The following is a 26,846-nucleotide window of genomic DNA, read 5'->3' on the forward strand; positions in this document are numbered from 1 at the left end:
CTTACTTGCTGCCTTTTTTGGCTAGGGTTATCAATTATTCTTCAAGTAATTCAAATTCAAAGTGCAGGCCCTTTATTTAGCCTTCTTGGTAACTACTACGCATGAATAGCAGTGGATAATTTGCACACTTGCGTCCTTTCTTGCATCCTTTCCACTGCACAGTGTGTGTTCTTTGTGCACTTCCATTGCTTGCTTAGATGAGGTACCCATTTCTCAGGCTCCCACTGCGGAATCCGATGCACAGTCTGTGCAATGGATTGAAAGTCCAAACATCTACTTCCCTGACAAGGCAGTGGGTACTTTGCGCATCTGCAGCCTTTCTTATTTTTCACCTTTTTCATCTTCCACTCAATCAACACATCATCTACACATACACACACCTACTTGCTGCCTTTTTTGCTGGGGTTATCAATTATTATAATATTTCATATTGTAATTCAATGTGCAGACCCTTTATACACACCTACTCCGACCATGCCCTCCCTCCCAGCATCTGCTGGTAGACACTATAGCAGGGCAGAGCAGGGTTGTAACACAGGCCCCTCACCGAGTACAGCCTAGTTTGCCAGGTGCATGACACTCAAGCCTGAAATTGGTACACTGACTGCTACCTGGGTTGCAGGGTGCATCAGTCAGTCCTAAAGTTACTGCACAGTGTGCCGCCTGACGGATGCGTGCACCATGTCAGTCACTCCCAGAGTTAGTGCACCATCTGCCACCTGGGTTGCCGGGTGCGTATCACCCACTCCAAGAGTTTGATATTTGATATTTGATATTTATTGAAATTTGTATAGCGCGGCTATCGCTCCGGAAGGAGCATCTTGGCGCTGAGCAAACAGAAAAATCAGCAATGGGGAATGAGGATCAGATGGCTGCGAGGACCGATGGGTCAGACTGAGGGAAAATCCAGGTCTTCAGGAGTTTCCTAAAAAGGCTTTCTGTAGGGGCAAGCCTAAGGTTGAGGGGGGAGACCATTCCATGCCTTGGCAGCCAGAAATGAGAAGGTTTTTCCGCCTTTTGTTTTTAGTTTTATTCGAGGTACAGTAACTAAATTGTCTCCTGACGACCTCAAGCAGCACGATGGAATATAACGCTGGAAGCGCTTAACCAGGTAAGAAGGGCCAGTGTTCCTGGTGGATTTGAAAACCGTGACGAGAAGCTTGAAGAGAATTCTTTTGTGGAGGGGCAGCCAGTGAAGAGTGTTAAGGGCTGCAGAGGCCGAGGACCTTCTTGGGAGTTTTAGAACGAGCCTGGCCGCTGCGTGTTGGACGCTTTGCAGTTTCTTGAGGGAGGATTTCTTTATTCCTGCCAGGAGGCCATTACAATAATCCAGCCGGGAAAGGATGAGGGCCACCGCGACTGATTTCCTGGCTGAGATAGGGAGGAAGTCAAAGAATTTCTTCAGCTGTCTAATCAAACTAAAACAGCACCCTGCAGTGATGCGCACATGCTCGTTAAAGCTAAGGGACGAGTCAAATTGGACCCCAAGATTGCGGGCAGAGGAGACCGCACTCGGTGGTGCTTCAGAGTTTTGAGGCCACCAGTCTTTAGGGGAGAAGAAGATGTCTTTGCCTAAAGGAATTATCTCGGTTTTGGCGCAATTGCATTTGAGGTGGTTCAGGTTGAGCCAAGAGCACTTTGTACAGTCTTGATTGCCGGATCTGTGTCAGTCCCTCATGAGTTAGTGGAGATGCCGAGTAATTTTGAAATTCTAATGATAAACCCCAAAAAGGGGACAATATTTTTATTTTTCAACCCTACCACCCAGTGTCGGGAGTGTGTACTTTATGCACTTGCTTCCTTACTTAAATGTGGAAGCAGTTTCTCAAGACTCTCACTGTGGAATGCAACTCTCAATCTATGTAATGGACTGGAAATCCAAACATCCACTTCCCTGACAAGGCAGTGGGTATTGTGCGGGTCTGCTGCCTTTGTTATTTTTCCCCTTATTCATCTTCCACTCAATCAACACATCATCCACACATACACACACCTACTTGCTGCCTTTTTTTGACAGGGGTTATCAATTATTGTTCAATTTCATATTCCTATTCAAAGTGCAGGCCCTTTATCGAGCCTTTTTGTTGTAGCTACTACCCCGGCCGAAGGCAGTGAGAAATTTGCACACTTGCTGCCTTTCTTGGCTGGGGTTATCAATTATTCTTCTTGTAATACAAATTCCAAGTACATGCCCTTTATTGAGCCAATCAGCATGCAGCTTGTGCTCGTAATTGTACGGATTTCCGTACGCGTACCCCGCGATTTTTCTATTTAAAAAAAATATACCCCGAACACCCGCGAACCCGCAAAACTAAAAAAATCCGCAAATTTGCACGAACTCACGAATTTTGCGGATCGCAAATTCGCAAATCCTCAAATTCGCGGATCGCGAATTCACAAAATTCGCCCATGCTTACTATAAATGACCGTGGGGGAAATAGGGAACTGAAACTTAGAAGGCTCGAGTCAAGATATATAATCGATATGAAAACCGTGATCCCTGATGGCCTTAATACAGAGGAAGAACTTTCAATTATCCTAGGTTAACGTGATAAGACAGGAATCCGTACATGTAGATTGAAATTAGAGATTGATGTCTGGTTAATACAGTTGGGGAAATGAAATGATAAAGTGTCTGCTGCACATGTAAAATATGTACATACTTATATATTCCTTTTTTATATTAATTTTTGAAGGAGATGATAAGGCGTCTGAAATCTAAATTTGATTAATTGATAATAGAATTGATGCATTGATTGTGAAACTGTGGTGAATGCCCATCCAGGGCTCAATTCTGTTTAAGTAAATTCGCCAGAAACATGCAATATAGAGGAGGTAAAAGCATGTGAATGGCTCACGAAAGCGCGGAATTTGAAATTTTTAATATTGCCATAATCTTTTTCAACTGAAGACGTTTAAAAATCGGTGGAGGTTATGATTAAGGCATTCAAAATTACTCACAAGTGCTTGTAAATATTTCCTTTTGGTATATGTAAATATCTGTCTGCATCAATGAACTAAACTTGAAATGGATTGATTTAGTTTTAAGAAAACCAATGTTAATATGGCGCCCATGTTTGTATATACACTTTCTTTTGCGGGGAAGTCCTCTTTTTATGCCATTGGTTTATGTGAAGTCAACATTGCTGGCGATTGTTTAAAATGGCGACTGAGCTGGTATGCACTTTGTACACTGTAAGAAAAAGGCGGGAAATGCCGAAACGTGTCCTGTGTTTGAAATAATGCACCAATAAACTATTTGGTGAGAGGGTACCCTGTGAGTGCGGCCCGTTCCTTACCCGTTACCGGGGATCGAAGTTGGAGCTACATATATTTTTTTCACTAAAAGAATTAAGGTTAAAGGGATGGTATAGGTAGGAAAAAATGTTCGTTACAACACATCAATTTAAACTAACAAAACCACTGAAATTCATCAGTTACATCTAGCCTCCAGTAACTATAACTTGTGCCCTAAAGTAACTATAACTCACCCCATCGCCATGCACCATTTTGTCATTAATAATGTCATTTTAAATGTTGCAGTGATAGTATCAATTATATCATTTTATGAGTGCTGTAATATGTGAGGCATAGGTTGCGAGTTATAGTTACTTTAGGGCACGTATTATACTCACTTACTATTACTATAACTATAACTAGTGAATGTCAATGGTTTTGTTAATTAAGAACAGTATGCTTTAACTTAACTTTTCATCTAAAGTACAACATCCGTTTAACCTAATTTTTTTTCTATGAATTGCTAAGGCTTTTTTGATGCAAAGTAAGATAATATTACAATACCTAACTATAAAGTCACTTTAACCTTTGTTTTTTCAGAGCATGCCTGAGGTTTATTTAACGAAAGTAATATTTTAATACCATATGTAACGCAAAAGGGGTGCGTGGCATGAACGTGAGCGAGGACCCGTCGTATGGTCAGGCCCAGCATCCTTCCCCCGTGTGCAGGCAACCCAATGCTGTGCTCGCAGTGGAGTTGGCTGAAGGCCTGGGCCCAGACTTTGCATCCAAACCCGCTCAGGCAGCCAACACCGTTCCCTGCATGGCCTTTATCCATGCCTGGCATGGAGTTGGCTGCAGGACAGGCCCTGCTATCAGTCCCCGTTGTTGTCCAGCCCCCCCCCAGCTGCACACAAGCAGTGTGCAGCAGAAGATTAGGCACAGGTCCTGGCATGCAAACCCCGCTGGTGTGCGCGGCTGAATATAAAGTGTTTGATTTCTATTGCCTTTATGAAGAGATCAGGATATCAACATATACAAAGTACATTTATTGTCCTTGGCAAAAAATGACCAATATTTATAATGAAATGTACATTTCATTACCTCACACAGTTCAATATTTAATAAAAGTGATTGTCATTAAAAATTAAATAAAGCTTTAATAATTAAAAAACCATCAACATGTCTTTGACTCTTTTTTAACATTTTCTAAGCAGCAAAGCACACTGATAGAACTGACCACAAAGGGGCTCTGCACTCCAGCTGAAGGGCATAGAGCTCTAGCTAGGAATACTGAAAAAAAAATTGTTAACTCTCCTGGATCATGGAATTAATGTTTGATGGGACTTAATTTTTGTTTTTCGTTGCTGGGGGCTGCTGCACTCCCTGCTGCCCCCCACAACATTAAAATGAATGCTTGTTGATACCGTGGTCCATTTTGGGACACCACCAGTGTCGATGAAATATGTTTAAAAATCAATTGTAGGGCATTATGAGGCTCTCCTTGCAAGGACCAGTGAATAACAAATGAACAGCTCCTTCAGTTCATTCATTATATATTTTTTTAAATCGATATTTTGGGTGTCCTGCTGCTCACTCGGGATACACAAATCAGTATTGTTTGTTGAGGGCCACGGAGGCAGCTCCGGGGGCCAAGCTGCCATGCGGCTCCCTGAAAGTGGCCCCATGCACCATGTAGAAGCTAGCAACACATTTAAAAATAAAATCTTTAACAGTCAAAGGAGCCCCAGTTTTCACCCAGGGCACCCCACACCATTATTTATGTAAGGGATCAGAGGGGAAAACCCAGGGCATCCATGGCCCCACCAGCTCCCTTCAACTGCATGAGCCAGCATTTATTTTTTATTTAAAGTGGGGTACACCTATGCCCACCCAGGGCACATGACAGCATGTCCCATGTTGGGGGCTGTGGGGAGAGGCCCATGGAAGTTGCAGCCTCACCAGCTCCCCTGCTTGCACCCGTCTTGAGTCCAGTGGAATCTTACATTTCTCATACCCAGTGAAAGCATCCTTTCTTTTACTCTCACAGGGTGAAAGAAAATCTGTGTTTCCCTGCCTGAGAACGAGGGTAGGGATAGAGTTTTGTGCACCCAGCTATCGAAAGTAGCTTTCTGCTCTTTCAGGGTTGGAAGTTCAGTACACTTTCCCTGACTGTGCTCTTGGCCAGGGAAAAGTCCTAGGGGTTGGGGTCAGTGGGACACTGTTTGTGATTTTGCTCTAGCTGAAGGGGTCCTTGGGGCCTGAGAACGGCTATGGGAGAGGGCCATGTGCCCCGTCTTGATTCTGAAGATTCCAGCAATGGGGGTTGGGGCCCCCAGGGTCTCTTAGAAGCTTGATGGGACCCCACTGCACTTACAATACAATGGACCGCAAGGGATGGGGTTTCTGGGGCCTAGAGGCTCAGGGAGGGGAGCTGCATGCCTCTCCTCAAAATAAACAAATGTGCCACCACCCCAGGCCTTGGCCTATCACAGGGGTTATTTCTTTTAAAGCTCAGATCCACTGCCTTTGGTTGTGCGTGGCACTGGGTTGGCCGCAGGGCCTGCCCTTTGGCCAGATCCTGCATCCAACCTGTTAGACCTGGCACCATTGGCGTGGGTCTACCTTCCATTTTTTGCCATTGCCTCCTGTACTTCTGTTATTTTTTTGCTGGTCTAGATGCTTTGGGCAAATTGCCATTGCTACTCAGTGCCAAAGTGCAAGTGCTCCCTATTGTAAATTGTTGTAATGGATTAGTGACTCCATGATTGGCATATTTGATTTACTTGTCAGACCCTAGTACAGTGCACCATGTGTACACAGGGCCTGTAAATCAAATGCTGCTGGTGGACTTGCAGCACTGGTGATGCCACCCACAGACGCAGCTTGTAAAATGTGACTCAGGCCAGCCATTCCAGAGCCTGTGTGCAGTCTGGGACTGCCATGTCGGATTGGCAAGTGCACCCACTTACCAGTCCCTAAACCTTCCCTTTTCTACATATTAATCACCCCTAAGGTAGGCCCAAGGGCAGGGTGCATTATATGTAAAAGGTAGAACATGCCCTGATGTTTGTGGCATGCCCTGATCGTTAATTACAGCTAATTTAGTTTTTTCACTATTGCAAGGCTACCTGTCCCCATAGGCCAGAATGGGCAGTTTGATTATAACATTTTATAATCCCAGCGAACAAGGTAGAAATTTGAGTTCAGTATGCCTGAACTCGGAATGTTAAAATACATCTTTTAGTGAAGGAGATTTTTACATTTTGTGTTTGAAAATACCACTTTTAAAAAGTAGGTATTTTCTTGCCTAACCATCCAGTTGTCTCTGCTGGGTTTGTGTATTCCATATCTGGGTTGTGAGTGACAGAGGGCTGCAGAGGGCCTTGGCTCCAGCAGTCTAATGGGTCAGGGCAGGGCTTGATAGGACATGCATTGAATAGAGAGTAGGGGGAGGCTATTTCCTTTCACTGCCCTGAGTCCTCATAGAATAGAGAGTAGGGGTGGAGATTTCCTTTCACTGACCTGAGAACTCATAGAATAGAGAGTAGGAGGAGGAGATTTTCTTTCCGCTACCTGGGCCAGGTCTGCTCTCAAACAATGCTCTCTCGACCTCCTGCCAGGAAGCTGCACCCAGGAGGACAGAACTGGTTTTGACTAGGTACAGACACTCTCTGCCTTCAGAGAACAAAGGATTTTGCATTATAAATATTGGGGCCCAGACCCCAGAACTTTAGATTACTGCTGGGTATCAAGACAAACCTTTGCCAGGGTGAAGAACCAAGGAAGCTGAAGGAGGAGACTGCTCCTGCTATAGTGACTGTTGGGGGTTGGGCTGCAGTGGTTGCTTTATTGCCATGGAAAAGAGAAAAGGAACGTTGCGTGTACTGTAATCATCTTGAGGAAGATCTCCAAGGGCATGAAGTTGAGATTACCTCCTGTTCTGAAGTCTCAGGGCCACAAAGACTTTGCCACCAGCACCCCCTGAATTCCCTTGCTGGAAATAGAAATCCCAAGGAAAACATTCTACCAAAAATGTATGTGGGTGAGTTAGGATCTGCACTCACTAGTAGTGTACACCAATCACTGTATATGAGTCACAAAATCAAGTCCTAATCCTCACCGCTGACCACCAATGTTATAAATGGGGGTGTCTAGTTGGGAATAGTTTGCACCTTTGTCCAAATAGAGACCCTTGCTTCTAGTCAGGATAAGGGGGATACACTCCTAGATAACCCCTGCTCACCCCGTTGGTAGCTTGGCACGAGCAGACAGGCTTATCCCCTGCTGGGAATTCTACCTGCAGTGAGGTACCTGCTGTTGTTTGGGTCCTCTGAGAGACTGTGTGTCGCTGGGAGCTGGAGGCGAGAAGCAACGAGGAGAAGCGTGTCGCCGCCGCAGCAGTTGACATTGCATTGCTGAAGAAGCCTGCTGCAGTCGCAGCTGTTTGCCGTCGCTTCGCAGACAAAGCGTGTCGCATCACCGGAGAAGTGTGCCGCCACCGCAGAGGTCGCCGTTGCATCACCAGAGAAGCGTGTGGCAGGGCCTGTCATAGCTCGAAAGTACATTTATTTTGCCGCATGGCCATCGGGCATGCATGCATCGCATCCACGTTGTCGCATTGCATCAAAGACGCCATTTTGTTGCATCGCACTGGTTCGTCGCATCACGGCGCCATCTTGTCGCATCGTAACCGGAACGCAGTAAGAAACCGACGTATCACCACCCCTCCGGTAAGGAATCGAATAATCATCTCCCCAGCGCTGCAGTAAGGAACCAACGCATCACCTCCCCGAAGCAAGGAATAAATGCATCACCTTCCCTGTGACCCTTTTGTTTGTTTTGCATGACGCATCCATGGTACTTTGAGAGTAAAGTGTCGCATTTACAATCTACATTAAACTAAACTATTGCTACCATTTTAAAGTCCTATTTTTGATTACTGTATTGGGGATTTTTGTCGTTTTGGTCTTGTATTAAGTCTAGTAAAGATTACCTATTTTTCTAACTGTATTACTGCATGTGTTCACAATTGCTTTACCCACTGCCTCTGAGATAAGCCTGTCTGCTCGTGCCAAGCTACCAACGGGGTTAGCAGGGGTTATCTAGGAGTGTATCCCCCTTATCCTGACTAGAAGCAAGGGTCTCTATTTGGACAAAGGTGCAAACTATTCCCAACTAGACACCCCCATTTATAACATTGGTGGTCAGCGGTGAGGATTAGGACTTGATTTTGTGACTCATATACAGTGATTGGTGTACACTACTAGTGAGTGCAGATCCTAACTCACCCACATACATTTTTGGTAGAATGTTTTCCTTGGGATTTCTATTTTTGTTAAGAACTGCCAATTCTTGCAATTTGAAGAAGATGGGGAGATATGTACTCTTTGCCACAGCTTAAAACCGTCTGTAAATGATTCAATATCCCTGTGAAAGGCATCACCTGGAAGGAAGAGTTTGAAAAGGCGCTGAGGGCCTGGTTGGAATCTAGAAATGCTACTGAGCATCCTGAAGAGTCTAGGAAGGAAGCCGAGAATACAGACGGACAGCTGGATGAGCCATTGGATCTGACCGGGGAGAAAGTACCTTCCAGGCCAGACAGCAGTATTTCTTTAAAGGACCTGTCCCCAGAGGAGCTGGAGGATAGGAAGAGGAATAGAATGCATAGGTTAGAGCTAGCCAAGCTCAGGCTGGGTGGTCAGATGTAGTTAGAGAATAAGAAGAAAAGAAAAGAGCATGCATTTAGAGCATGAGAGAATGTGAAATTACTCCCACTGGTGGCAGCACATCATCTGTGCCTGTAGAAACACGAGTATTCATCCCCAAAGATGTCATTAAGGAGTTCCATTAGAATGAAGATATTGGGCAATGGTTTATGGCCTATAAGGTAGCTATGACCTCCCACCAGGGGCCTGAGAAGGATTGGGGAACAGTGTTGTGGGGGCGGTTCCTCAGTGATGGGTGGGAATTCTGAGGATCAGAATTCCTATGTCCACATGAAGGAAGCCTTGATGACCAGGTATGGGTTGACCTCAGAGCTGTATAGACAAAGGTATAGGAATTGTAAGAAACTGGAAGCCAGCACTTGGCTGGAATATGTATCTTTTTGGGCAGAGCATTGGATAGTTGAGTGAAGGGTAGCAAAGTGAATGATTTTGAAGGGCTCTATGATTTGATGGCATGGGAGCACTTGTCTAGAAATTGTTTTCCAGAGCTATGCTAGCACCTTATTGATAGTAAGCTGACTATCCCTAGGAAGCTTGCTGAGGAGGCGGACTGCTAGGTTAGCACCAGGGTCCACAAGGGTCATGTGGGAGACTTTGCCAAAGGTGTGCAGGGTCCACAGCAGAAGAGTGGGGACAAGGGTAAACAGAGGGAGTTCCAGTAAGGGCCCCAAAGTAATCCCCAAGGGAACCAAGGGAAGGGTTCCCAGCCTCCCCTGAGAAGAAGTAAGGGCCCCAACAGATAAGCCTGTTCAAAAGGGGCCTATGACATGTTATAATTGTTATGTATGTTATGTATGTGTCTTGTAAAGCACACTGCTGCCCTGAGGCGTCGTGGCGCTGTAGACCGCTGGGGAATCCATACTGGCTATCCCTGTGAGATGGTCCCTACTGGGTATCTCCAAGGTGAAACCAGGCATCCCCGGCGAATGTGGGGGGCCGTTGTAGAGATGAGGCAAGCTAATGCCCAGAGTTGCCGAGTGTTATCCCTGGTTAGAGTAGGCACCGAGGCGAGAATTATCCAGTCGGCTGACCCTGGTCCACGACCCTGCCGCGTCGGGAATTGAAGCCTGGTCCCGGGCCGTTCTCTGCTTCCGGGTCTGCCGCCTCTAACCAGTGAGCCACACCACTCCACCATTGTGGTCAGGTGGGCCACTGTTACTGGGATTCTAGGTGTCCCATGATAGGAAAGACAGCACCCTCTGGTGCACCACCAAGAGATGGCTAGCATAGCCCTGGGAGAGGAGATGGGTGCCCGAAGTGGGTGGGGTCCCACAGAGATATCTCTAGTCTCTTAAGGAGACAGTGAGATGGTCCCCAGGACCCAAATACCTGATAACACAAAAAAATACAGGCAATAGTTTTCCATCAATGGCCAAAGAATGGAGGCTCTGAGAGACACCGGAGCCAGTGTGACAGCTGTCAGTTGTCGGCAGGTGTCTAAAGAGCAGGTGATCCCCAATGCATTTAACCTGTCGTTGCTGTTGTCAACACAGGGAGCCACTGCAAAGTGGCTCAGGTTCCCTTTGATTGGGGGGGGTCTAAAGTACCTTTCAAGTAGCTGTGAGGCCAGCCATGCCTGTTGACTGTCTGCTAGGCAATGAATTGGAAAGCTCCCCTTGGGCTAAGGTGGAGTGAAGGGCTCATCTAGAGATGTTGGGTCTGCCTGTGTGGGCATGTGTGACCAAACCGGTCCATGGCAGCCAGTAAGGATGTTTAAAAGGATCTGGAGCCTGAGAGGGTGGCCCAGGTACCTGCCTTAAAGAGAAGAGGCAGGAGGCACGGGAAACCCGCCCCCGAAGTTCCTACGGTCCAGGAGGAGGCAGAACTTGAGGGGGATGCCCTGAAACCTACAGGGGAACAGGTGGCTGAAATGGGGGACCTGCCTGAGCTGACCAATTGGCAGCAGGAAGGAGGATCCTCCAGGGAAGAGTTCTGGGAGGAACAGAAGAAGTTCCCTTCTCTTGTGGGTTTTCGGCAACAGGCACAAACCAGGAAGCAGGTGATCAGTCTGGATCTACTGGGAGAATGGTGTCCGGTAAAGTGAGCCTAAGGTTGCTAAGCCTGGGTCAGCCTGTGTGCTGGTGGTACCCCAGCGCTTCAGAGCCTTCCTACTGGGTTTGGCTCATGAGGTAACTTTAGCAGGACATTTGGGGCAAGACAAGACCTTTAAAAGGTTTGTCACCCACTTTTATTTGCCCCACAAAGATTTCAGATACTCATTGCAGGACCTGTCAGACTCGCCAGTCAAGTGGTGAAGTGGGAGGAAGCAAAAGGTTCCACCCCAGTCTTTCCAAATGGTCAGCACCCCCTTTGAAAGGGTGGGCATTGACATTGTGGGGCCTCTGGATCCCAAGACAGCCATGGGCAACATGTTCATCCTGGTCTTGGTGGACCTTGCTACCCAGAACCCTGAAGCCATCCCTCTCTGGTCAGTGACGGCCCCCATGGTGGGTTGTGCGTTGATGGGGATTTTCTCCCGTGTGGGGTTCCCCAGAGAGGTGGTGTCAGACCGTGATACCAACTTAATTTTCATGTATATGAAGTCCCTGTGGCAGGAGTGTGATGTAACCTATAAGTTTGACACTCCTTACCACCGCCAAGGTAATGGGCTGGTTGACAGATTCAACTGGACCTTAAAAGGCATGATTATGGGTCTTGAGGAACCTATGAGGCATAGGTGGGTCGTCCTCTTGCAATGCCTTCTATTTGCTTCCAGAGAAGTGCCACAGAAATCCTTAGGGTTTAGTCCCTTTAAATTGCTGTATGGTCACCCTGTAAGAGGAACTCTGAGTTTAGTGAAATAAGGCTGGAATAAGGCTCCCAATAAACCTTCCCAGGATGTATATAGCTATCTGCTGACCTTCAGAAACCAAAGCAGGCTTTTCATACAACTCACTCAGGCATATCTAGAAGCCAGCCAGGAGAAGATGAAATGGTGGTATGATCAGAATGCCACTCTGATCCAGTTTCAGCCTGGTCAGAAAGTTTGGGTCATGACCCCATGGAGCCTTGTGCGCTCCAGGATACGTGGACCGGACCATTTGAGGTGGTGGAGCGCATGAGTGATGTCACCTACTTGGTGAACCCTTTGTGGGTCCTGTATGTAAACCACCTGAAGCCTCACTTGGAGAGGTCCGAAGTGGGCATGCTCCTAGCAACAGATGATGGAATGGAAGAGGAGACTGAGCCTCTTCCTGACCTCCTGTCTGCAACAGAGCAAGATGGGTCAGTGGAGGGTGTAAACCTCTCTACCTCCCTGACCCCTGAGCAGCAGGATGACTGTCGCCAACTGTTTGGACAGTTACCTGATCTGTTCTCCTTGACTCCCAGTGTCACTGATTGGTGCATCCATGATGTGGACACGGGGACAGTCCGCCTGCAAAGCACACAACTTACAGATGACTGACAGGGTCAGAACTTGCATCAAGGAGGAGGTCTCCAAAATGTTTGCGATAGGGGTGATTGAGTCCTCCAACAGCCCTTGGACCAGCCAGTGGTCTTGGTCCCAAAGGCTGCCGCACCGGGTGCCCACACCCCAACTCCGGTTCTTTTTGGCATACCGAGGACTCAATTCAGTCACCAGGACTGATGCGCATCCCATCCCCAGAGCTGATGAGCCCATTGATTGGTTAGGGTCTGCCTGGTACCTCAGTACGTTTGATTTAATGTCTGGGTACTGGCAGATCACCTTAACTGATGGGGCAAAGGAGAGGTCAGCATTCTCCACACCAGATGGGCACTACCAAGTCCGGGTGATGTCCTTTCGGATGAAGAATGCTACTGCCACCTTTCAGAGGTTGATCAGTCAGGTGTTGGCTGGACTGGAAGATTTCAGTGCTGCCTACCTGGATGACATCGCATTGTTCAGCGCCAGTTGGGAAGAACATCTGCGCCACCTCTGGGAAATGTTGATGGCACTGCGGAGACTGTCCTCATGATCAAGGCAAGTAAGTGCCAGAACAGGCAGGGTTCCATGGTGCACTTGGGACACCAGGTTGGGCGCGGCCAGGTGGCGCCACTACACTACAGCCCAAGATTGATACCATCCTGGCTTGGGAACCCCGCACGACCCAGACAGAGGTGAGAGCCTTTTGGGACTCACAGGGTACTACAGAAGGTTTGTCAAGGGGTATGGCATTGTTGCACCCTTGACAGACCTGACTTCCAGGAAGCAGCCTAAGAAGGTGAACTGGACTGACACCTGTCAGAAGGCTTTTGATGCCCTGAAGACTGCCATGTGCACTGTGCCCCTTCTTCAGGTGCCCAACTTCTCCAAAGAATTAATTGTGCAGACAGACACTTCAGCGTATGGTGTAGGGCCTGTACTTTCAAAGTTGAATGAGGAGGACTTAGACCAACATGTAGCCTTCATCAGTAAGAGGTTACTTCCACGGGAACAGAGCTGGAGTGCAATTGAGCGTGAGGCATTGGCTGTGGTGTGGGCACTGAAGAAGTTGAGACCATACTTATTTGGGACTAACTTCTGGGTTCAGACAAACCACAGGCCTCTCAGATGGTTAATGCAGATGAGGGGTGAGAATCCAAACCTGTTGAGGTGGTCAATTTCCCAACAGGGGATTGACTTCACGGTGAGACACCGCCCTAGTACAGAACACGCCAATGCTGATGGTCTGTCCAGATTTTTACGCCTTAGTGAAGAGAACTCCAAAGGGGTGGGTAGTTTGCCCCCCATTTCAACTGGAGGGGACACGTGCTAGACCTGGCACCATTGGCGTGGGTCTCCTTTCCATTTTCTTGCTGTTGCCTCCTGTATTTGTGCTATGTTTTTGCTGGTCTAGATGCTTTGGGCACTTTGCCACTGCTATTCAGTGCCAAAGTGCAAGTGCTCCATATTGTAAATTGTTGTAATGGATTAGTAACTCCATGATTGGCATATTTGATTTACTTGTCAGACCCTAGTACAGTGCACCATGTGTACATGGGGCCTGTAAATCAAATGCTGCTGGTGGGTTTGCAGCACTGGTTGTAGCACCCACCGAAAAAGCTTGTGAAATGTGGCTCAGGCCTGCCATTGCAGAGCTTTTGTGCAGTCTGGGACTGCCATGTCGACTTGGCAAGTGCACCCACTTGCCAGTCCCTAAACCTTCCTTTTTCTACTTAATATTCTCCCCTAAAGTAGGACCAAGGGCAGGATGCATTGTATGTAAAAGGTAGGACATGCCCTGATGTGTGTGGCATGTCCTGATAGTGAATTACAACCAATTTTGTTTTTCACTATTGCAAGGCTACCTTTTCCCATAGGCCAGAATGGGCAGTTTGATTATACCATCTTATAATCCTAACTGACCCAGCGAACAAGGTGAAATTCGAGTTTAGTATGCCTACTCAGAATGTTAAAATACATCTTTTAGTGAAGGTGGTTTTTACATTCTGTGTTTGAAAATACCACTTTTAGAAGGTAGGTATTTTCTTGAGTACCATCCAGTTGTCTCTGCTGGATTTCTGTATTCCATGTCTGGTTTGTGAGTGACAGGGGACTGGAGAGAGCCTTGGCTCCAGCAGTCTGATGGGCAGGGCTGGGCTAAATAGGACCTGCATTGAAAAGAGAGTAGGAGGAGGAGATTTCCTTTCACTGCCCTGAGCCCTCATAAAATAGAGAGTATGGGGGAGGAGATTTCCTTTCACCTACCTGGGCCAGGTCTGCTGTCAAACAATGCTGTCTCCGCCTCCTGCCAGGAAGCTGCACCCAGGAGGACAGAACTGGTTTTGACTAGGTACAGACACTCTCTGACTTCAGAGAACAAAGGATTTATCAGTGTAATATTGGGGCCCGACCCCAGAACTTTAGATCGTTTCTGGGAATCAAGACAAACCTTTGCCAAGGAGAGGAACCCAGGAAGCTGAAAGAAGAGACTGCCACAGCGATAGTGACTGTTTGGGGCTGGCCTGCAGTGGTTACTTTATTGACAGGGAAAGGAGAAAAGGAACTTTGTGTGTACTTTAATCATCTTGAAGAAGACTTCCAAGGGCTTGAAGTTGAGATTACCTCCAGTTCTGAAGTCTCAGGGCCACAAGGACATCTCCACTAGCTCCTCCCTGAATTCCCTTGATGGGAATTCTACCTGCGTGTCACTGTGAGCTAGAAGCGGAATGCTACGAAGAGAAGCATGTCGCCGCCGCAGCAGTTACCGTTGCATGGCAGAAGAAGCATGCCGCCGCCGCAGAGGTCACCACGGTATCACCAGAGAATCGTGTTGGAGGAGCTGTCGCGGCTCCAAAGTTCATCTATTTTGCCACACACCCATCAGGCGTGCACACACTGCATCCACGTTGTCGCATTGCATCAAAGACGCCATTTTGTCGCATCTCACTGGATCATCGCATCGAGGCGCCATCTTGTCTCATCGTAACCGGAACGCAGTAAGAAACCAATGCATCACCTCCTCTCCGGTAAGGAACCAACGCATCACCTCCCCTGCGCTGCAGTAATGAAGCAACGCATCACCTCCCCGAAGCCAGGAACCGACGCATCACCTTCCCTGCGACCCTTTTGTTTGTTTGCGTCATGCATCCAAGGTACTTTGAGAGTAAAGTGTCACATTTACCATCTACATTGAACTAAGCATTTTCTACCATTTTAAAGTCATATTTTTGATTACTACACTGCATTTACACACTGCCTCTGAGATAAGCCTGTCTGCTTGTGCCAAGCTACCAAGGGGGTGAGCAGGGGTCATCTGGGAGTGTATCCCCTTATCCTGACTAGAAACAAGGGTCCCTATTTGGACAAAGCTGCAAACCTTTACCAATTAGCACAACCACTTGCAGGTAATCAAGCCTTTGCCATGGCCTTCTGGATTGCGCACCATGCGGTCCATCTCGCAGGCTCAGGCCACACTTAGGCAAGCTTATTGACTTTGTAACAGAGTCACAACACCAAATATAAACAGTGAGACTATTGGCTCTTTCAAAGGAGGAGCATATCAATATATATATAAGTCTCAGTTGGCTCACACTTTTCTGGAGTAAAAACCAGCGTTTTAACAGAGTTTGATATGGTGATGAAAGACAAACAAGGGAACAACAGGCAAGCATATCAAAGGCGAGGAAGAGGAAACAGAGGCGGCAAAAACAAAAATACCTCAACCTTAGGAGGACTAGGAAGCCCGGTGGGAACACGCACAAGGGGCCAACTGAAGGCGAAATGACCGACAAACGAACTGTCATCAATCTATCGGAACGAGAGCTTTCAGCATGTGAGGTAGATTTACTCTCCATGGGATTAACTTTTTGTCCGTCAAATGCCTTTGATTATACCCAAAGAAAAATATATTTATTATTTTTCACCAGAAAACTCCGTATCAGAAAATGGTATGCTATTAAAACCAGTGATAAACAGTTACCTGTAATTGATGAACCTAATCATTTGAGTATTGCTGAAGTTGAACTTGCACATTGTTGAAACGTTTCAGCTGAAGAAGTTGATGCAGATAGCGATCCATATGCAAATCTAGTATCTGAAAATATCCTGTTGAGACTTAGTGTGAATAGTGGTTTTAAACCAAAATCGGTGTTCTTACCACCGATTAAAAATGATGTAATTGACGTATTTGAAAAAAGTATGAGCAAAGAATTACAATACATATCAAGAAATAACAAACACAAAAGCTGGTATAACATCACACGGACACAAAGAAAGGCACTTGAAAACCTTAAAAATGACCCTACCATTGTCATTAAAAAATCTGACAAAGGGGGAAATGTGGTAGTCCAGTCTAGAACTAAATATATAGCGGAAGGCTTAAGACAACTTTCAGACACCACAACCTACTGCAGAAGTAATCGCATGGAATATGAGAACTCTGTGAAAACCTATAAAATCCAGCTTTCACAATGGAAAGAACAAGGTGTGATTGAAGCAGAAGAATTTGCTTTTTTATACTGCAAATTCCCCAAACTACCGGCCCTGTATCTTTTACCAAAGATACATAAGAGCTATGACAATCCACCTGGACGGCCTATCGTGTCATCAAATGGTAGTTGCCTAGAAAACAGCTCCAGATATGTAGATTACTTTCTACAGAATTTGGTTCATAAACTCCCTTCTTATGTAAGGGACTCGGGTGATTTCCTGAAACAAATCTCCAATATTGAATGGGAGGACAGCTTTTCTCTTTTGTCACTTGACGGCGTAAGTCTCTATACTAGTATACCGCACCAGTTGGGATTAGAGGCTTGCAGGCATTTTCTGACAAAAAGATCAGTCTCATACTTGCACCACACTCAAATGCTGTCACAAATGATGCACACATGCCTCACACAAACCTATTACTTATTTGACAACAAGATGTTTAAGCACACTCTCGGTACTTCCATGGGGACTTGCTTTGCCCCGTGTTTTGCGGGTCTCTTCATGGGGTACTGGGAGGAGGAAGTCACATACAGATCGTCTATGTCAAAGAACACGCAATTAAATGGATGCGTTACATAGACGATATCATTGTGATATGGAAAGGGACAGAAGAAGAGGCTAAGATGTTTGTGCAGACTTTGAATGAGAACACTTTTAACCTGAAATTCACAAGTCAATGGTCGAAAAACACACTTGAATTTCTGGATCTAAAATTGAAGGTCATAGACAATAAACTTGAAAGTGAACTGTTTAGAAAAACAACTACAGGAAATAGCCTCTTGCACACTCGTAGTTGCCACCCAAGTTGCTTGATTCAAAGCATTCCAGTAGGCGAATTGCTTAGAGCCAAGCGTAATTGCAGCACCAGCAAGAGCTTTTCTGCTGAGGAAAGAACAATGTGCGAGAGATTTGCACCTAGAGGTTATTCTCCTAAAACGATCACTAGAGCTCAGAAAGCAGTGTCATTAAGAACAAGAGAATCACTTCTAAAATCAGAATCCAAAAGTGAACAAGATGTTGAGAAAGACACAAAAAACAGATTCATCACTACTTATAGTAGAAAAGCATTCTGGTTAAAAAAGAGCTTGACCAAATTTTGGCCTATTTTACAGACTGACCCAGACATTGCAGCCAGTGTAGAAACATCTCTCCAAGTAACTTTTAGGAGAGCAAGATCCCTGAAAGATTATTTGTGTAGAGCTACAGAACCTAACAAAACCATCATGCCGAGTGTGGAAGGTTTTTACACTTGCAGGAATTGCAAAGCCTGCAAAAATAGTCGCAACATGAAAGTAGCTATTCTATCATCAGCAGCTCAACCGTATGTTATACACGAACATACGTCTTGTAACACTGAATACGCAGTTTACGCATTGTTTTGTCCTTGTAAGAAAACATACATTGGCAGCACAATTAAAAAAGCGAAACTGCGCGTTCTTGAGCATCTAAGAGCAATTAAAAAAATGGACAGAACCTATCCAATTGCTAGACACTTCCAAAGTCATCATGATCTGAATTCCAATCTATTAAGTTTTTGTGTCCTTGACACCATCAAATATAATGATAGAGGGGGCAATAGAATGCAATGTCTGAGAAGATTAGAATCTAAAATCATAATTCAATACAGAACAATGACCCCGTTAGGACACAACAATGATGAAGAAATGGAAGTACATTTAGGTTGAATAGCCCAAACTGAATATAATGAATTTTGACTTGTTCTCTGCTTGTGAGCCCCGAGTTTGTTCCTACTTTGTGAATCCTAATCTGATAGAAATAGATGTACCCGTATGAAATCTCTTTTAACTCTGTATGATTATCAACTTTGTGTGTTTTTAATGTAATTTGGGAATGAACTATGTGAGTCATAAATATTATTATTTTGGTTTTATTTCAGGGAACGTGTTTCTAACACAATTCTGCACTACTGTTCCATAAAATGATCGAGAGAATAATATTGAAATCAATGCCCACTGGTGCTGGATTGTTGGTGATGCTTATGATCAAGAATGTTTTGAATGTTTGGTAGCATTCATTAAGCAATAAGTGTTTTTTTTCTAAGTATTCCATAATTTGTAAGCGCAATGCCCACCTGGACTGTATTAGATTATTGATCATTTCTTTGTTGAAGCGCTTCTTGCCCACTGGGGCAACAATCGAGCTGAGTGAAAAAAACTGTTAAAGGAAAACTTTATTAACACAGCTACCTCTGAAACAAAATGTATATACATCAATTTGCTGAAATCGACTTTCAATGTATTTTGAATTTTTTGTTTCTCTCGTATCAGTTCATTTTGTTAAAAATTACACGCGGAACTAAATGTTAAAATTATATGCAGAACTGAATTTTATAGGCACTTTCCGACTACTTAGCGCATTGGAAGCGCGCAAAGTAGTCTGTTGTTTTTGTTTATGATGCACGGTGATAAATATTGTTATCTTAATATTTAAACGATATTTTATGTTGTATTTGTAGTGTCTCATACAAACTCATGTTTAAGACACTTTTAGGAAAACAGACTGTGATCATTTTGAGATACAAACATGTTTTTCATATCTATGGTGGTTGGAAGGCGGAGCCTCCCGTGATGCATATTGTATTTAAAACACCTGTGTCTCTGGGTATGTTGTGTGATCAAGTCCGGGCTTCCCGGACGAAACGCGCCATGCTGCTGCCCATTTTGGAATAAAGCACTAAATTTAAAACCTTTAACCTTCGTTGTGGTCTGGACCTGTGTTCGCGCTGGTGTTCGTTGCGCTACAGGATTGTGAGATTCAGATCTTTCAAAACAAATCGCCAAAATATTTAATATAATGTACTTATCAGCAATCCACACAATAGAATTTTTAATGATAAGGATTATTATTTTAAAAATTTGAATACAATTTTGTAATAAAAACGTCTGTGATTATTATTTAGCATAGTTTTTAATATTGCATTTTATGGGGCAAATTCTTTTTTTAAAGAAAGAATTTTTATTGTTTTTTAAACCAACATGTCGGTAAGTCTTTCTTTAAAACATTTTTAGCCCGCAAAATGCAGTCATGAAAACAATCACAAGAGGGCTTTGCAGTCCAACTGAAGATCATGGAGCTCCATCTAGGAGTGCTTTAAAAAAATGTTTCTAATTTCTGCTCGCATCATGTATTTATTGGCCCCTAAGACTTATATTTTGTGCTTAATGTTGCTAGGGAGCTGCTACACTCCTTGCATCCACCCCATTACAATTTAAATAATGCTTGGTGGTGCCCCTACCCCTTGTGGGGACAACAACAAAGTAAAAAAATAAGAAATAAATAGCCCTACCAATTCATTATAGGGCACCCCTTCAAGGAGCAGTGAATAATAAATGAGTGGTTCCTAAAACTCATTTATTAGTAATGTGTTTTTGAAAGATTTTTGTCAGTGTCCCTGTACCCACCCAGGACACCTACATCTTTTATTTTATTTTGGGGTGTGGGATGATCCTCAGGGCCTCCTCTGGCCCAGCTCGCTCTCCAGCTGACACCTGGGGCACCCCCAACTGCTTTTCTATTTGGGGGCTGTGGGAAAACTTCAGGGCCCCATCAGCCCCATGTGACGCCCCTTGCTGGAGCTAGACATTCTTAATACTATAGGTGGTTGTCCAAGTTCCCATCTGGGGCACCTGCAATGCAGGGTATACTAGGGACCACAGCAAAGTCCCTAGAACCATAATGGGTGCTGACTGGAGCCACAATGTTTCCTTTGTTTATGCTTGGGCAAGAGCAGCATTTTTTCATACTTCCACTGGGCGGGAGCAAAGTGGAGTTCCAAGCCCAGGACAGGGTATGACTGCACTCTCCAAGACAGGGAACCACAGTGACCCAGGGGTTGATTCCCCAGAACACTGTGAATTATCACACCCCGGGAATGGGGTCCCTTGGGCAGATACCAGCACAGGAAGAAGGGCATGCAGCATACCTTTTTGATGGCCTTTGCCCCTGAGGGATGGGTCCCTGGGGCCCAACAGTGGCTTTGGGGCCATGTGCCCCTTCCCCCCTTTTTTAAAAAAAAGAATATTGATTGGAACACTTTTTTTGCAAGAGATCCTCGATCCCAACCATCCAGATATACAAACTTTTTTGGTCCTAAAATTCTCAAAAACTTCTGAACTACACCAAATCACTAAAAGGAACCTTACTAGACCATGATCTAGCTTCCTGGCAAATTTTGTGTAATTCAATTCAGTTTTTGCGGTATTGCACCCTATAATTGTCTATGGAAATTCATGTCGATTTTGCATTTTGGGACCCCCTTTTTTGCAGCAGCCTCTTCACAGATCACCCTGAAACTTTTAAAGTAGAAACTAGTAAAAAAAAATGCACTTTTTGGAAACTTTTGTGAAGATTCTTCAAATGGTGGCATGGTTATTAGCAAAACCATCAAAATGTATTTCCCATGGAATGCAGACATAACTATAACTATCCAGGGGCATCTGCCACTGGGTAACACACACACTCACAGTCACACTCACACATACACATAGCCAGGGGAGGGGTGCCTTGAGCCATTATAGAACCTGGGGAGCCCACCCTTGGTCTGAAAATGTCCCAAAAAGGAGAGGGTCCTGACAGCCTTCCTTCCCTGAGCCTTTATTGTCCCCATGGGCCTCATTCCCCAGTGCTGGCTCACTTGATGTTTCCCACAGGGAGCAGACTTGAGATCTGTTTCCCTGCCAGCACTGATCAATGCATTGAAACAGATCAAGAAATTGCCACATAAATAGTTGTGCCCTGCTGGCGGGAGCAATTCTGGATCCTGGAGCATGTGGGGAACTGGTTGGGGAAGCTGGCCCTGGAGCTCCCCCATTGCCGGCAAAATTGTGCATGTTGAGTGCCCTGGTTTGACAGGAGAGCACGCACCTATAGGCTTGGGCGGGAGGAGTCTTGCGGCCCCCTACCCTTCAATATAGATTCATCCCTCAGGTATGTGGTCCCCCTGGCCAAATAAGACTCTAGGACGGGGGACACGCGGCCTGATAAAAAAAAGCCCTAAGAGAAGGTGTCCCCAGGGACTAATGATGCTTGGAGAGAAAGAGCACGTGACTCCCTTCCCTTTATAATGCTTAGGGCCCTGGGGATGGGTTCCAAGGGCCTAATGATGCTCAGGGAGGGAGCCACATGGTTTCCCTCCCTTGAAAAAAAGGCACTTGGAGATGGGGACCCCAGGGTCTAAGAAGGCTTGTGGGGTCCAGATGGTTCCCCTTCCTTATAATATTATACATAGATTATACCTTAGATTTAGGCTTTAGGAATGGGGTCCTCAGGGTCCAAGAAGTCTTGTGGATGGTGGCCATGGACCCCTCCTACTTTATATTATATTTGGCCACTGGGATGCTGTCCCCAGGGCCTATTAATGCTCAGGGAGGGGGCCAGCATGCTCTCATCCCCCAAAGTAATTGTATTTGGCCCCTGGGGATAGGGTCCCTGGGCAAATTAAGGGTTGGGAGGGGGCTGCAAGCCCCCTCCCTTTAATATATATGTTTTTGCCCCAGGTGATGGGGTTTCCTGGGACCGGAGTGAAACCCTACGCTGTGCATGGTAAAGGATGTGCATGGTGTAGGTTTAGCAGCCTGCTTGAGGTTTGGCCACAGGGCATGGCGGTGGGCCAAGCCCTGTGATCGATCCCTCACTGCACATGGTCACAGGCCATGCGCTGTGGGGTGTTGGATTTTTGTATTGTAATAAAATATTACTTTACATTAAAAATCATAGACATCCACAGAAAAATCTAAAGGCTAAAGTATTTTTATAGTCAGCTGAATATGTTTGTTACAACTTTGATGATTTGGTCTCAAATAGTCACAGAAACTCACCAGTAATAGTTGGCAGAGCTAACTATAACTTGCGCCTCCGCCATGCAATGCTTAAGATTTCATATATTACATCACTCATGACATGTTTTATGACATAATTTATTACATTACTGATGATGTCTCAGATAACATCATTGATGACATCACTGATGACATCATCCAAGCTTCTTTTGTACAATTTACTCTATAAACTAGTATGGCATAGGAGGCCTGAAAGTAACCACAAAATAGCTCAGAAAAATATGAAGCATCATTAATGCCATCACAAACACAACTCCTTTGGGTGTAGCAAGCATGTGTTATGTGTAACATTGACTCTATACCATACAATTCACAAGTAGCCTAGTTCACATTAACACTCAACCACAGATATATGGGAAACCCTCATTGCATTCCGTGTTCAATATGTACACAACTGGTCAGAGAAAGCCAAGTTCCTCAAGATACTTAATGTCTGTTCCAAATGTAATGCCTTACTATGGACAGCTTTTTCTGTATCAAAGTACTCACAGTCACAAGCCAACATTGAGAAATTAAATAAAGTGGAGACTGTACACAGTATTTAATCAATGGAGAGAGTTTACTCTATACCACACTGTTTGCAGACAGTGAAACTCTCATGAGAAATACACCACAGAGTATTAATAGGTATCTATAAAAAATAGTGAACACTTGTCAAAAAAGACACTGTTTACTAAAAATAACTAAAGTCTGAAAATGCTAAGGAGTATGCTACCTGCAGCCTTAATACTGATGTGAAAACGTTTAAAAAAAACACACTTTGTGGAGGAAAAGAAGCACATGTTCAAAGGTTAGTAGCTGGTGCACACAGTCATCAGTGTTGTGTAGAAATTGTCGTTCGGTGACAATTCAGTCTTATAACTCAAGGATGCTTACAATATGTTATGTTATGGTGATTTGTAGAGCGCACGGCTGCCCCAGCAAAAGGGCGTCCCGGCGCTGAGAACAGAAAACTGCAAAGCTGGCAGCAGAGCAAGACTGCTTATAACGGAGGGAAGAGGAATATTTTCACAGCTTTACGGAGAGGCAGGTAGGATTTTATACTGCAAACACAAAAGGGAAGCACGTTCCAGAGCTTCAATGCCAACACATGGAAGGAACGCCCTCCGGCATGGGCCCTCCTCACCCTAGGGACAGCCACAAGATTCAGTCCCATGGAACGAAGTTGGCGAGAGGGAGTATAGAAGGTATGAAGATTGGTCAGGATGCATGGCAATGAAAAATTAAGAATTTTAAAAGTAATGCAGAGGGCCTTGAACTCTAAACACCTGGCCACGGGCAGCCAATGGAGGTGGCAGATGGCATTAGAAGTGGAACACCTCTTTGGCAGGCCAAGGGGAGCTTGTGCCCCTGCATTGTGAACCCTTTGTATTCTGACAATCTCAGACTGATTAACCCCCAGATATAGAGAAGGGGCATAGTCCAGTCTTGAAAGAATCAAGGGCTGTACAATGACCTGCCTAATAGGAGGATCAAAAAAAATCAACAGAGGTCTGAGCCTACACAGTAACCCAATACAAGTCCCTGCCACCTACTTAGTTTGGGTCCGAAAGCAAAGGGCGGTGTCTACCCAGAACCCTAGGTGTTTTATCACCTGTTTGGGAACAGGTGCTGACCCGATCATAGCAGGCCACCAGTGTTCACTCTACAGCTCCGCATTTCTCCCCACTAGCAGCACCTCAGACTTGCTGGCATTGAGCTGGAGACAGTTGGCAGTCATCCACCCCAAAATAGCCTCAAGATCGCTACAGAACTTTCAAGCGTCCTGGGTAATGTCATAGGAGAGTGTGACTACCAACTCAGTGTCATCTGCATATGACACTACCGTGAGCCCTCTGTTCTTGAGCACTCTAGCCAGTGGTTGGACATACAAATTGAAAAGGGTAGGGCTAAAAGCAGAGCCCTGCGGACAACCCTGCTTGGTGGCAAAAACTCTGGAGGTAAAGGGAGGAGCGGCAACCCGGAAGGTTCTTCTAGAAAGAAAGTTGGCAAACCAATCCAGGGCGGAGCCCGTTATACCCACCTCCACCAAACGCCTTAACAGGATCTGATGGGAGACCGTATCGAACGTAGCACTGAGATCAAGCAGAATCAGTGCCGACGTACGTCCCTAATCTAAGGCCCATCTCAGATGTTAGGTAACAGCAAGAAGGGCAGAATCTGTGCTGTGACCAGCACAGAAACCATTCTTGGTGGGGTCTAGTATGTTATTTTCCTCCAGGTATCCCGTCAAGATGGTATTGACGTAGACCTCAGAGAGTTTAGCGACCCATGCCAGGAGGGAGATGGGGTGTAAGCTCTCCAGTTTAGCCGCATCCATGTAAGGTTTTATAAGCAGGGGAATCACCCTAGCGTGTTTCCATGTACTTGGTACGATAGTCATAGAGAGAGATAAGTTGGTCACATGGCTCAGTGGGGGAATGAGCACAGGTAGAATTTTCATTGCATAGGCCGGATTAGGAGGATCGGACGAAGAGACCGACTTGACTTTGCTGCATAACGCAGACAAAATCTTGTGAGAGATGTCAGGAAAAGCAGTCAGAGTGTAAAAAGTAGGGGAACGAACCAAAAGGTCTGAATCAGGCACACCCTGAAGGAAGAAACTATAAATCTTCTCCACCTTCTCCACAAAAACTATTTACAATACTTAGTAAATAGTATGTAAATTTGTGTTGAACATGTGGAATACAAGTCATCAGCTTTCACCTGCACACACAGTTACTCATCAGTGCAAAGATTTATAACCTGTTTAATACCTCTACATATCTATGATGCATTTGGAGCACACACATTTTGTAAACACTTACAAACCTATTCGCTGGACAAAGACTGTAAAAAAATAGGTAGAAAAGTAATATGGTAGCTACCCACCACTATGCAAACTATAAAAAACAAATTAACCCTCTCATTATATGATGTCATGAGTGATTTATTATGTGAGGTCATAAGCAGTGCTTGGCTATGGTGCAAGCTAATGTTGCATTCACCTAACTATAAGTTAACCTTAACCTTTATTTTTTCAGTGTAAAAAATATATATATATGTGTGTTTTATGTGCTGTTTGATTCTTATAAAGTGCAACACTCACCCTCAAAGGGGCATCTTATGCCTAAAATCCAAAATACCTAAATCCAGACCAAAGAGGGTCAGATTATACCTGAGAGAAAGTTCAGATCTTAAGATGCTTTCTAAAGAAGGTTTTATTTTCTGCTTGTTTCACGAAGAGAGAAAGCTAATTCCAGGACATAGGGCCAGATGTATGTCCATGTCATTTTGCAACTCGCAAATTGCGCTCAATTGCGAGTCACAATATGTCAGTTGCAAAATGCCATGTACAACAGCGTCTGAGACACTGTTTGCGATTCCCAATGGGGTCGCAAATTGCAAGCCTCATCAATATTCATCAGGCACTCGCAATTTGCGACCTCTTTGGGAAAGGTGGTCTGCTGGACTCAGAAGACCAACATGTCTGGGACTGCTTTTAAATAAAGCAGTTTTTTTTATTTAAGAGCAGCCTGTTTTTCTTAAAGGAAAATGGGATGCATTTAAAAAAGGATAAATGAAACATCACAAAGGGGAAGGAGTCCCCTGGGGATACCCTCCCTTTTGCGAGTGCTTTTCCAGCCTCTTGAAGAGGGCGGTAAATTGCGAGTGTTTTGCTACCGCATTTGCGGTTGCAAAACATTCTTACATAGGGTAGCGAGTCGCTATTAGGAAGGGATACCCTTGGAACGCCCTTTCCTAATAGCAAGACGCAAATCCTTTATGGCAAGTCGTTAATTAATTGCGACTCAGTAAATAGGGTTTTTACATGGCCCAATAGTATTTTGCATGCGCATAAGGGTTGCAAACTCGTTTGCGCATGCACCATAGGGTCATACATCTGGCCCAAAATTATTTGAGGGTCATCTGCATATGACATATTGGAAATGCCAAATGATCAGAGAGACATATATACATTGAACAGAGTAGGGATCAGAGAGGTGCCCTGTGGAACATCAAATTTGATTTCCCTTAACCTAAAAGGGCCCATAACGATAACTGCTGAATTTCTATGGTTTTGTGTGGGTAAAACGTCAACCTAACTATAACACCACTGTATTCTTTGTTTTTTCAATGAAATATATACATACATATATATCAGTAGCG

This window comes from Lissotriton vulgaris, chromosome 2_1 (genome assembly GCF_964263255.1).
Source record: "Lissotriton vulgaris chromosome 2_1, aLisVul1.2, whole genome shotgun sequence".
Classification (NCBI taxonomy): Eukaryota; Metazoa; Chordata; class Amphibia; order Caudata; family Salamandridae; genus Lissotriton; species Lissotriton vulgaris.